Genomic DNA, 12,021 nt, shown 5'->3' with positions numbered 1-12,021 from the left:
ATGTTCTGTTCTAGGTTATGTGTTTCTATGTTGGCCGGGGTGGTTCTTAATCAGAGGCAACGAGAATCAGCTGTTGCTTGTTGTCTCTGATTGGGAACCATACTTAGGCAGCCTTTTGTGCACTTGTGATTCGTGGGATCTTGTTCCGTGTAGGTTTGTGTTTGTTAACCGAGGACTTCACGTTTCGTTTTGTTGTTTTGTATTTTGTATCGTGTTGCCAGTACTCTATTAAAGAAGATGTACGCATATCACGCTGCGCCTTGGTCCACTCATTTCGACGATTGTGACAGAAGATCCCACCATCAAAGGACCAAGCAGCATGTCCAGGAGCAGACAGCCTGGACTTGGGAGGAGATCTTGGACGGGCAGGGGTCCTGGACTTGGGAGGAAATCCAGGCCGGAATGGATCGCCGTCCGTGGGAGGAGACGGTGGAGGCACGCCATAGAGAGGAGCAGCGGCGCCAACCGGGTCGACGTCGGACACGCAAGAGGCAACCCCAATAATTTTTTTGGGGGGGGCACACAGCATGGACGACGGGGCTGCTGGAGGCAGCTACAGGGCGAGTTTGGGGATTAGGAGAGGAGGCCACCGGGTTTGGGGGGCTGGAAGGGAGGTTGGCGGAGCCTAGAGGTAGAGCAGAGCCAACTCCCCGTACTCAGGCTAGGCAGCGTGAGACTGGGCAGGTTCCGAGGTATGCGGAGCTGCGTACTGTGCCGCAAGTGGTCCGGCACAGTCCGGTACGTCCTGTGCGAGCACCACGCACGTGTCGTGCTAAGGTGGGCATGCAGCCAGGACGGAGTGTGCCGGCTCAACGCTCGTGGCCTCCAGTACCCCTCCTCGGTCCCGGATATCCTGCGCCAGTGTCACGTGCTGTAGTGCCAGTACGAGTACACAGCCCTGTACGTCCTGTGCTGATGCCTCACACAGAGTGTGTAAAAATAGGCATTCAGCCAGGACGGGTTGTGTCAGCTCTTCGCTCCAGACCTCCAGTCCGTCTCCACAGCCCGGTCCGGCCTGTTCCTGCTCCCCGCACCAAGCCTGTGGTGCGCGTCGCCAGCCCGGTCCGGCCTGTTCCTGCCCCTCGCACCAAGACTGTGGTGCGCGTCGCCAGCCCGGCCCGGTCTGTTCCTGCTCCCCGCACCAAGCCTGTGGTGCACGTCGCCAGCCCGGCCCGGCCTGTTCCTGCCCCTCGCACCAAGCCTGTGGTGCGCGTCGCCAGCCCGGCCCGGCCTGTTCCTGCCCCTCGCACCAAGCCTGTGGTGCGCGTCGCCAGCCCGGCTCGGCCTGTTCCTGCCCCTCGCACCAAGCCAATGGTGCGCGTCGCCAGCCCGGCCCGGCCTGTTCCTGCTCCCCGCACTAAGCCTATGGTGCGCGTCGCCAGCCCGGCCCGGCCTGTACCTGCTCCCCGCACCAAGCCTATGGTGCGCGTCGCCAGCCCGGCCCGGCCTGTTCCTGCTCCCGCACCAAGCCTATGGTGCGCGTCGCCAGCCCGGCCCGGCCTGTTCCTGCTCCCCGCACCAAGCCTATGGTGCGCGTCGTCAGCCCGGCCCGGCCTGTTCCTGCTCCCCGCACCAAGCCTGTGGTGCGCGTCGCCAGCCCGGTCCGGCCTGTTCCTGCTCCCCGCACCAAGCCTGTGGTGCGCGTCGCCAGCCCGGTCCGGCCCGTCCCTGCTCCCCGCACCAAGCCTGTGGTGCGCGTCGTCAGTCCGGCACAACCTGTGCCTGTTTCACCGGTGCCTGTTCAGGTACCGGTCAGCTGCTCCACACCGGAGCCTAAGCAATCCGCTCCACCGATGTCCAGTCCAGCTCCAGCCAGCGGGACCAGACCAGGGGAGCCACGGGGGGGGTTGTTAGAGGGTGGTGGTCACGCCCGGAGCCGGATCCGCCTCCGAGGTGGAATGCCCACCCGGCCCCTCCCCTGTTGGGTTTATGTTGGCGCGGTCGCAGTCCGCGCCTTTGGGGGGGGGTACTGTCACGCCCTGGCTCTGGGGACTCTTGTATGTTGAGCCAGGGTGTTCGTTTCTTTGTGTAGTGTCTATGTTTCGTTTCCTATGTTCTGTTCTAGGTTATGTGTTTCTATGTTGGCCGGGGTGGTTCTCAATCAGAGGCAACGAGAATCAGCTGTTGCTTGTTGTCTCTGATTGGGAACCATACTTAGGCAGCCTTTTGTGCACTTGTGATTCGTGGGATCTTGTTCCGTGTAGGTTTGTGTTTGTTAACCGAGGACTTCACGTTTCGTTTTGTATTTTGTATCGTGTTGCCAGTACTCTATTAAAGAAGATGTACGCATATCACGCTGCGCCTTGGTCCACTCATTTCGACGATCGTGACAGAAATACAATATTCATGTGATGTAGATCGATTTCTCTCTTAAGTGGTGAAAATTGAATGCTGTAGTCTTTCTGCATTCGTATGAGGTACAATTCTATATTGTTTATTTTTGCATCAATTTCATAGAAGAAAACCTGAAGGCTAGTTCAGCTATTAACGTTTAGATTGATCATTTCATGGCACTCCTATTAATTGAATCATTCAGACACTTCTCTTTTCATGTCAGGTATGTCCAATGAGTGAAGCACTCAACAGAATATTCACATTCAAGTGCTGGGCCCCAAATGATATGAGGCTTAGATAAGCCAGTGTTAAGATTCATTGAAAATATGTACTTGTGATTAAACAATGACCATTCTAATTCGGTATCCACATCACACTCCTATCAACCATACATGGAATTGCAAGAACAGGCACTACTACAGTGCATCAGCACACTCATGATAACTGTTGCTAGTTGCAACTGAGAAAATTATTATAAATAACAACAATTAGAAATGATAAAGGTGCTGTGCAAAATGACTACATGAGGATATCAAATGCTAGTTTTTTAATATAAGTTGGTGATTGTTTTGTAGTTGATAAATGTCCAAAGCTTTTAGCAGTGTTCTACTAACTGAGAAACATCCCAGTACTTTGTTTCAACAGAATAATGGAATCTGGCCTGCGAATGGGCTCGGTTTCACATGATAATGGCAATAACATTAATGACAGAACAACCAGACGTCTGAATCAATTATGAATTAAGTTCATAATGTTCATAATGTGCACTTCCTGTACTAGTATTACATCACAAGATATCACAATACACGTTACCTCTTCATTATACTGTGTACATGAAGGTCACATTGCATTAAGGTTGTTATTTACATCTTAATGGCTGATTTATCTCCCATTTGATTAAATTATCAACCCTTGGTTGCCTTATGACGCTGTAGTATGTATTAATGGATGCATGTATGAGTCTGTTTTGTGTGTGTTTTTTTGCGTGCCTGTGTCTGTTTGGGGGATGGGTAGTGATGGAGCAGAGAGCCTCAGGTTAATAGTGGTCTCTCTACTGGGGTGAGCTCTGGGCGATGCAGGGTTTCATAGTAACAGGGCTGAGGGGGTTACTGCTTTTAGGAATGGATCCACAATTAAATCAGCCCCTCTTTGAAATGACATTTGTTGATAATGGCTATTGGCCTAATTCAACCCCCGCATGTATTATTTGGCATTTCTCTTGGGCTCTCTCTCTCCCTTTCTTCATCTCTCTCTCTCTCTCTCTCTCTCTCTCTCTCTCTCTCTCTCTCTCTCTCTCTCTCTCTCTCTCTCTCTCTCTCTCCCCGGCTAGTTCTCTCCCTCTGTCTGTTTCAATGTGTTGTCTCTGGGCTATTATTAGAGTAGACTGGCTGGTGGGTGGGAGGAAGACTCTGAACTAAGATGCCTCTTGTCATCTTTTTACTTATTGATTATATTCTGCTTTCCAAGCTTCTGGATGAGTGTGTGTGTGTGTGTGTGTGTGTGTGTGCGTGATTGTGTGATTGTGTGTGTTTTAGTTCAAGCCTGAGTGTTAATGTATTGTATCCTTCTGTGTTAATGTAGGCCATTGGTGTATAACATGTACTGTAAGTGCATTATATTTTTTCATGCCGTAGGAGTGTATGCAGTCTACATTAATTGTGAATGTGCACACCCATTATATGTTCAAAAAGTAATTGTGCATTGTGTATTTATTTGTGTGTGTGTGTGTGTGTGTGTGTGTGGGGGGGTGAGTGCGACCACCCTTTCTGGTAAGGAACATGTTTTACTCTAAACCTCGTTAAATATAGATGGTTATTCATCCTCCATCCCGACCCGTCTGCCTTGGTATCCAGGGAGAAAACCGTCAATACACACAGCTCTTAGACAATCTCTCTCTTTTCTTCTTCTCCCTTTCCCTCTCTCTTTTCTCTGTCTTATCTGTCACATACAAACACCATCACTAAGCTAAATGCAATAAGCGCAAGAGTGTGGGTGTTTCTTCAGCTCATTATTATTCATATTGTGTGACAGTTCTGACTTTGAAGGCCCAGTGCAGTCAAAATTCTGTTTTTTATGATATTGTACAACAGCTGATGAAACTGACACTGTAAAAGTGTGAAAAAGTCAGTGTTATTTCCTGATAGTTGCTGGTTGAAAATACAATCTACACAGGATCTTCTAATCAGCAGGTTTGCATGGGTGGGGAGTTTGGGCTTTCCGTGGTGACATCACCATGCGGTAAATTGGTTAATAGCTCAATAACAAAGAGAGTTCCAAACCTCTCTGTCAATGACAGTGTAATGAATACTCAGGGAGAAAAAGGTGTAGATTCACGCGCAGAGCGCAGCAGGTGTTTATTACGCCTTCGCAGAAGGCAGGAATCTTGGTCACAGGCAGGCAATGGTCATACACAGGTAGGCAAACAGGAAGGTGAAACAAAACTAGGACTGAAGGCTAAAACTGGTTCTCACAAACGAGCTAGGAAAAGGCTTAGTAGAGTCAAAACGAACAATACCTCACAAGGCACAAACAGAAAGAACTGAACTAAATAAGGAGCTGATGAGACCAGGTGAGTAACTAACACAGGTGAAATCAATGAACAAAAATGAAAGACAGGGCTATGTTCAAGAACACAAAGAAACAGGGCTACGTTCAAGAACACAAGGTGAACTAAGAAAATAAATACAGAACCTTACAGGCAGCTAGTTTTCAGTTCCCCCCTCCCCACTCAAACTACTCCCAGAAAGTCCTAGCTAAATTTTTGCTTGAGAAATAGTTTAAAAAAATATATATATATAAGATTTTTGCCCATTTTAATGGAAATCTATTACGGTAAGGTACTTAATTGTTACCCAGAAATTATTTGATATTGATATAAAAACAACTGCATTGGGCCTTTAAAAAAAGTGTAATCATTTAAAACACTTTTGTTTTCACTGTCTCAAATGTTCTACCTCCACTGTTTCTAATGGAAGTCGTAACATGACTTTGGTCTAAATAGGATTTAATGAGAGAGAGAAAATAGAACTCCAAAATAGATGCCACAGTCAGTCTGAGAAGAAATACGATCATGATACTTCGATGTCCATGCTCTTCAACAGCACCCCCACGGTATTCTCTTCCCCCTCTCCATCTTCCACCTTTTCCTTCTCCTCTCATCAGTCCCTCTCCATCCCTCTCTCCCACGCCGATCTCCCCAGCTCCAGTAATAGGAGACTTGAAATCAATAGCACATTAGTCTGGCCGGAAACTCCACTGGAATTAAATATGAATGACTGAGATTGCGGCTCTAGCTACCTGCTACTGGGAGAGAGCGAGAGAGGGAGAGAGGCACATGACCCATGGGGGATATGGGGTTTAGCTGAGTTCTCTCCATACAGACCCATTCTGCTAGCCAGCCCCATACTGAAATTACTGGGGTGTCTGTTGTCTTGTTTGGTTGAGAAGCAATGTGCAGTGATTTGTTGTTGTTGTTGTTTACTAGGATCTCTTTCAGCCCATCATAGGCTAATCATCAAAGTGACATACATTTTTGTACCAATATTGTTTAGGATGGTCATTTAGTGCTCTGTACTGAACAAGGGCTTTGGCATAGTTGGACAGAGTGAACAGTAAAAGGGCATGTCACAAAGAGGCGACGGCTAAGGAAGCAAGAAGAATCCGCCAGCCCCGCCCATCCTCCCGTATCAGAGGCAGCAGAGGCAGCAGCCCCATTTAAATATGAAAGAGCCCTGTTTAGTTATGAACAGATTGCATCTTACATTTTCAACATTACCTCTGAGTACAATGTGCTCTCCTTTCATCAAGCTTTCACATCCATTCTGTGCACTCTCCTAGAAACACTCTCCATATATTTCCTTATTGTGTCGAGCACCATTTGAATTCCCTAATTTAATATTGTGAAATTAAATTAGTTCCTTTTGCACAGAATGTCTAGATTTTTGACTATGGAAAAGCGTATTATGTGTGGGTGTAAGGTGCAGCTTGCTGGGTGGATGGATACACTAGAGGTAGGGTGTGGTTAGGCAGAAGCAGAAGCAGACAGAGTGTCTGCTGGGTATACTGTAGGGGATTGGGGGAGCCGTTGCCCCCAGTCAACTAATGCTCTGTGATCATCTAAAGGTAGATGTTTTTAGGAGGTGTATTTTATCTCATCAGAGATGAAGCAGTTGGTTTGTGACAGATGGAGTGATATTGTTCCCCTGTACGGCCCAGAAGTACAACCCCTCCCTCTCTCTCTCTATGACAGATGTAGGGGGAGGAACACAGCCCACTTCTCTTTTCTTTACATTGATTTGGGTGCTTGAACCCTTAGGGACTGGGAGGGGGTGGTGGTAATGGGGATGGGGGTTTGGTCATTTCCTGCTGGTCAGAGAAAATAATCTATAGAGGGTACAGTCGAGGGAATCATAAACACATGCATGCATTAAACTGTATCACAATCTGCATGTCCTCCACAATGAAACACACTTCAACAAGGCTGGCTTGTAGTAGGCATTATTGGGGGTGGAACTGTGGATATCCACATAAATCTTGGTTAGTGTGACAGCGATGCAAGCAGCCATGCATGTAATGAAGGCAGGAAAATGTGGAGTCTCTACTGCTGCTGCTCAGATTGGTGCTTTTGACGCCTCAACCGCAATTTCGCAAACATGTCTGCAACACCAACCAACATATACTGAAGGCTACACTACAGCTCTAGGTAGTTCGACATATTCTGTACCCTCTGTGTGTATACTGAGTACTAGTGCACTGCATTTTGAAATAATTTAGCTAGCATCAGGATTTACTTTGTTAAATGGCTCTCTGTCTATTAGCCAAATCTGCTGAGTGGGAGTACAGAAGTGGAGGGATGTGTACTGGCAACTGGAGGATATAGATTTCTGTATTCTACAGTAATTAACCAGATTTGAAAGGATTTTAGCTGTGATTACCGGTGGGGGTGACAGATGCGGCCTAGTGCTGCACCTCTCCTCTAGCTCCCTGGAGGGGAAAGGGTCGCTCCAGGGGTGGAGGTTAGCGCAAACACTCTCCTGAAGATGCAACGTGTTGATGCCTTTCGAGCCACATAATCAAATAAGCATCTGCCTGCCCCTCAGTAGAGGACAGCAAGAGATACTACTGCATATTAGCTTTAACATTATTGATTATAGCTATTGTCATGATGGGTAATTCCTTCATCGTCAGTGTTAAGCTTGTGAAGGTGATTGTGAACCTTATACCATTATGTCATCCTTGGTAACACTTTACTTATAGTCAACAGGTGTAATGCTTTATTACTTGTTATAGACATATGAGCATATATAGTGTCTTATTTTGCATAATTTATTTGCATTTTTGGTTTATTGCTTTAGTTTCATACATGTAGTCAATCATACAGAATCTCTGTATATTGATAAAACCTCTTATCGTCTCTCTTTTTAGCATGTAATTTACGCATGTTTGTTTTCCTCCCCTGACATAAATTGTGAGAGCTTTCATATGCAAAAACACTAGAGGTTTGATCTTCCTTTTCCCTCCCTCAGCACTTAATATCGTAAAAGCCTTTTTATGGCTGCTGAAGTAATGTCCTGGAGCTGGGCCACAGTGAGCAAGTGGTTAATGATTTTAATGGGACCCCCCCCCCCCCCCCGGGCCGATAGGGAGAGGTAGAGGGGAGGGGGTGGAGAGGGGGCGTGCTCTGGGCATGGGCGCGTGGTGGGCGAGCAGGTGGATGACGGGCAGCTGAGGAGTGGATTCTGGGGGGGTGACATCCATTTTGGAGGACTCTTGGGGTTGTGAGAAACCCCTGAAAAAAAAGCTACGCCCATCTGGAAGTGAGGTGGGGGCTGTTGTGTGAAAGAGATCTAGTGGGTGGTGTCTGACACTCTCTCTTTTGTTCTTTGGTAATGCAGCAGGGATGGAAGGGGTGGGGGGCTCTCTCGGCTGTGGGGGAGGGGCAGCGACTCGAACAATAGTGCCGGTCTAGGAATTGAAAGCCTTCGATGAACAGAGGAGGGCTAAGGAGAGAACAGAAGGAGGCTAGAGAGGTGAGGATGGAAGAAAAGATCAGGAGTAGGTACTGTCCACTTATAGTATTAATCAGTGCTATACGAACAAACACAATGCAAGGGCAACACAATGTCACTGCCAAACAGACGAGCGCTTCATTAAATTGTTGAATATTTGTTTTTTTATTGTATTTGCTAGACATTCTACTGCACTGTTGGAGCTAGTAACATAAGCATTTTGCTGCACCTGCTATAACACCTGCAAATCTGTGCACGCGACCAATAAACTTTGATTTGATTGGATACTGACATTTAATTCCCAAATATGACATCAGCGTGATATTTATAGATTTGTCTCTATGCGTGATGGTAATGATGGCTGCATTGTAGTGTGCAAGATGCTTTATGTAATATCCAATTAAATGTCAAATTAATAATGTATTCTGACTTACCAAGGGGAAAGAGTATCATGATGATGTACATTGTCTAGTTTGTCTGGTTGTCATGATGGAAGCTCATAGTGATCTACATTGTCTGGTTCTCATGATGGAAGCTCATAGTGATCTACATTGTCTGGTTCTCATGATGGAAGCTCATAGTGATCTACATTGTCTGGTTCTCATGATGGAAGCTCATAGTGATCTACATTGTCTGGTTGTCATGATAAAAGCTCATAGTGATCTACATTGTCTGGTTGTCATGATAAAAGCTCATAGTGATCTACATTGTCTGGCTCATTGGCTCTTGACCACCTGAGAAAACACTGTTGAAAACCATATGATTACTATTAATGTATGCATTAACCATTACAAATAAAATACCTAGGCTCTCACAATCTCTAATGCACACGTGTCGCCTTGGAAGAAGAGGTAAGGCAATACTCTCCATTCTTCATTTTCAGGACAACCATGGTAGAGAAAGGGCTAGTGTGGGCATTGTAGTGGAAGCAGTGGACCTACACATAGCGGAGAGAGAGAAATTTAGATTAATTTGTCTTCATTAACATGGTCTCTGGCCCAGACTCCTGCCTGCTGTTAGCAATGAGCCTGCCTGCTACCCTGCTTTGCTCTGAGAGACTGGTTCCATGCACACACAAATCCCCAAGATGTATGTCCTTCCTCTGCTACAGCCCAGCCCCAGCCTCTGTCTGTCACACAAGGTTAAATTATTCCACTCCCCCCTCCCCCCAACCCTCTCTCTCTCTCTTTCTCTCTCTCTCTCACACTCTCTCTCCCATTCCCTCTCTCTCCGTCTCTCATTTTTCATAAACCTCCATACACCCCATTATTCATCTGCCATCTTGCAGATAGAGCAGAGCGGGAGCTGAGTACCTGCACAGGCAGGCTGCTTTCCCTGGTGCTGAATTGGTGGACCATGGGGCAGAGGGAGAGTGAGGAGGGGTGGGGGCAGGGTTGCAGCAGGCAGCTCTATTTGGTTATACTTTGCAGATGGAGGAGATGGGGGTGGGGAATGAAGGCAGACAGAGAGGAGGGAGTGGTTTTTCAGTAAATTGACAAGTGGTTCCTGTGGAGAAGGGTCGAGTGGCGCAGTGGTCTAAGGCACTGCATCGCAGTGCTAGCTGTGCCACTAGAGATCCTGGTTCTAATCCAGGCTCTGTCGTAGCCGGCCGCAACCGGGAGACCAATGGGTCGGCACACAATTGGCCCAGTGTCGTCTAGGGTAGGGGAGGGAATGGCCGGCAGGGAGGTAGCTCAGTTGGTAGAGCATGGCGTTTGCAACGCCAGGGTTGTGGGTTCGATTCCCATGGGGGGCCAGTATAAAAAAAATATATATAAATAATGTATTCACTAACTGTAAGTCGCTCTGGATAAGAGCGTCTGCTAAATGACGTAAATGTAATGTGAAGGAGAGAAGGATGGAGAAAGAGAGAGAGAGATACATAAAACAATACTTACCTTACTATCTCTGACTTTGCTGAGAGCTACTTGGAAGAAGAATGTACTTACTGTGACATGTGGTTGTCCCACCTAGCTATCGTTAGATGAATGCACTAACTGTAAGTCGCTCTGGATAAGAGTGTCTGCTAAATGACTCAAATGTAAATACAATAATGCATTGATTCATTTCCCATTTAGTGTTACCTGCTAATTTCAATTTGAGATGAAAGATGGATCAGTTATAAGACATGTAATCAGGGACAACCCTGTGGGGCTACATTGTGTCCTGAACTTTGTTGTACCTCCTTTAGATTTGCTTCATTGTAAGTAATTGGATTACATTTGAAAGGAGGCCACCTCCCTTGGTTCTTAAGACCAACGTTTGTTATCTATCTACTGAAAGGCAACAAAGAAACATAACACTACAATCAGAGTCTGTCACTACAGTACTAGCTAGCTCCGTTGAGAACCATGAACCACTAATCAGAAAACAGAAAGAATCATGAACCCGAAGACCTGCCTTTCTTAGAGAAGAGCCTTGGGCCCTGCCCTTTTTCCCACAATCATGGTGAACATCTCCCTCTGCTGGTCAACAGTTAGTAAAGCACACTTGCTGAATGGAGAGGCAGCATTCTGTCGTCTGGCTGATGTGGGAAATGTCATACAGTATAATACATAGACTCCCTCCAAGAGGGGATAATGGAATAAACTTGAGCATGATATGAATGTGAGGTAAACATATGATGCTGCTGTAGAGATACACCCAGAGGAACTAACTGTTTGAGGGGATGGGCATTTGATCATAATACATATTCATCCCAAATATGAACACACTATCCTTGTGTAGTGTGAAGAGTATTCTAATGTACACAGCATGATCGAGGTAGACAAATGCTTTAAAGGGTGTAAATTAGCACACCACAATGTAGCATCACTGAATTATAGGGCCAGTACACCTCCTCTTAGATAGACCTTGTAGGCGCATGCGAGACAGAATTAACAGGATTAGATCTACTTAACCAAATGACGAATGAAATGGCTCCCTCCCTGGTAAAAAGCAGATTATTTTTTCATCACTTGGATTAGATGACCGCCGGGTGAGGAAAATAGTAATCAGACCACAGTCATCTGTCTGGTTGACACAGTCCTAGGCCTATTGGCTCAAAAAGCCTAGTAGTTGAACAGTAGGCTATAAACCTATTTAATCCCTAGCCGGCTAGCCTAGTACTTCACAACCCTACCTGCTCTCTTGATAGTATTGCTTGATAGCCTACCATCCTCTTCAACCTCCTTGACCTAAAAAATATTGACCTTGTTCAGGTGCCACCTGCCTGCTGTGTTGCACCTGCCTACTTGCATCACTGCAGATTTCCCAGTTCACCAATGGGTGCATAGTAAAAAAAATGTTTGGCCTACTGCAGATCCATACCCGTATTATAGGCCTATAATATATGCCGTGTGATTTATGAATGTATGCATTAATTGTAGTGTTTTGCTTTTGTTTTGACAGATAGCTAGGCCTACCAAACTGTCAACAGGTGACACACCTACGTGCTTTGACATGTTTTTCACTTGGTATACATGTTGAACTAAAGTAGGTCTCGCTGTTCAGCAAACTTCCTCAATTTTCACACTGTAATGAAACCCTAACTGTTGAGGATATGGGCCATTCTCGGGCGTGTGACAGCGTCACTGAAACCGGTCAGGTGAGAATTTTGAATGCACTGCGGACGATTCCACACAACACAACCTTGTATTTATGCTCCCAACCACTAGGAGGACCACTGGGATAGGCACCG

Source organism: Coregonus clupeaformis, chromosome 7, assembly GCF_020615455.1.
Source record: "Coregonus clupeaformis isolate EN_2021a chromosome 7, ASM2061545v1, whole genome shotgun sequence".
NCBI lineage: Eukaryota > Metazoa > Chordata > Actinopteri > Salmoniformes > Salmonidae > Coregonus > Coregonus clupeaformis.
Note: the sequence above shows the minus strand (reverse complement) of the source record.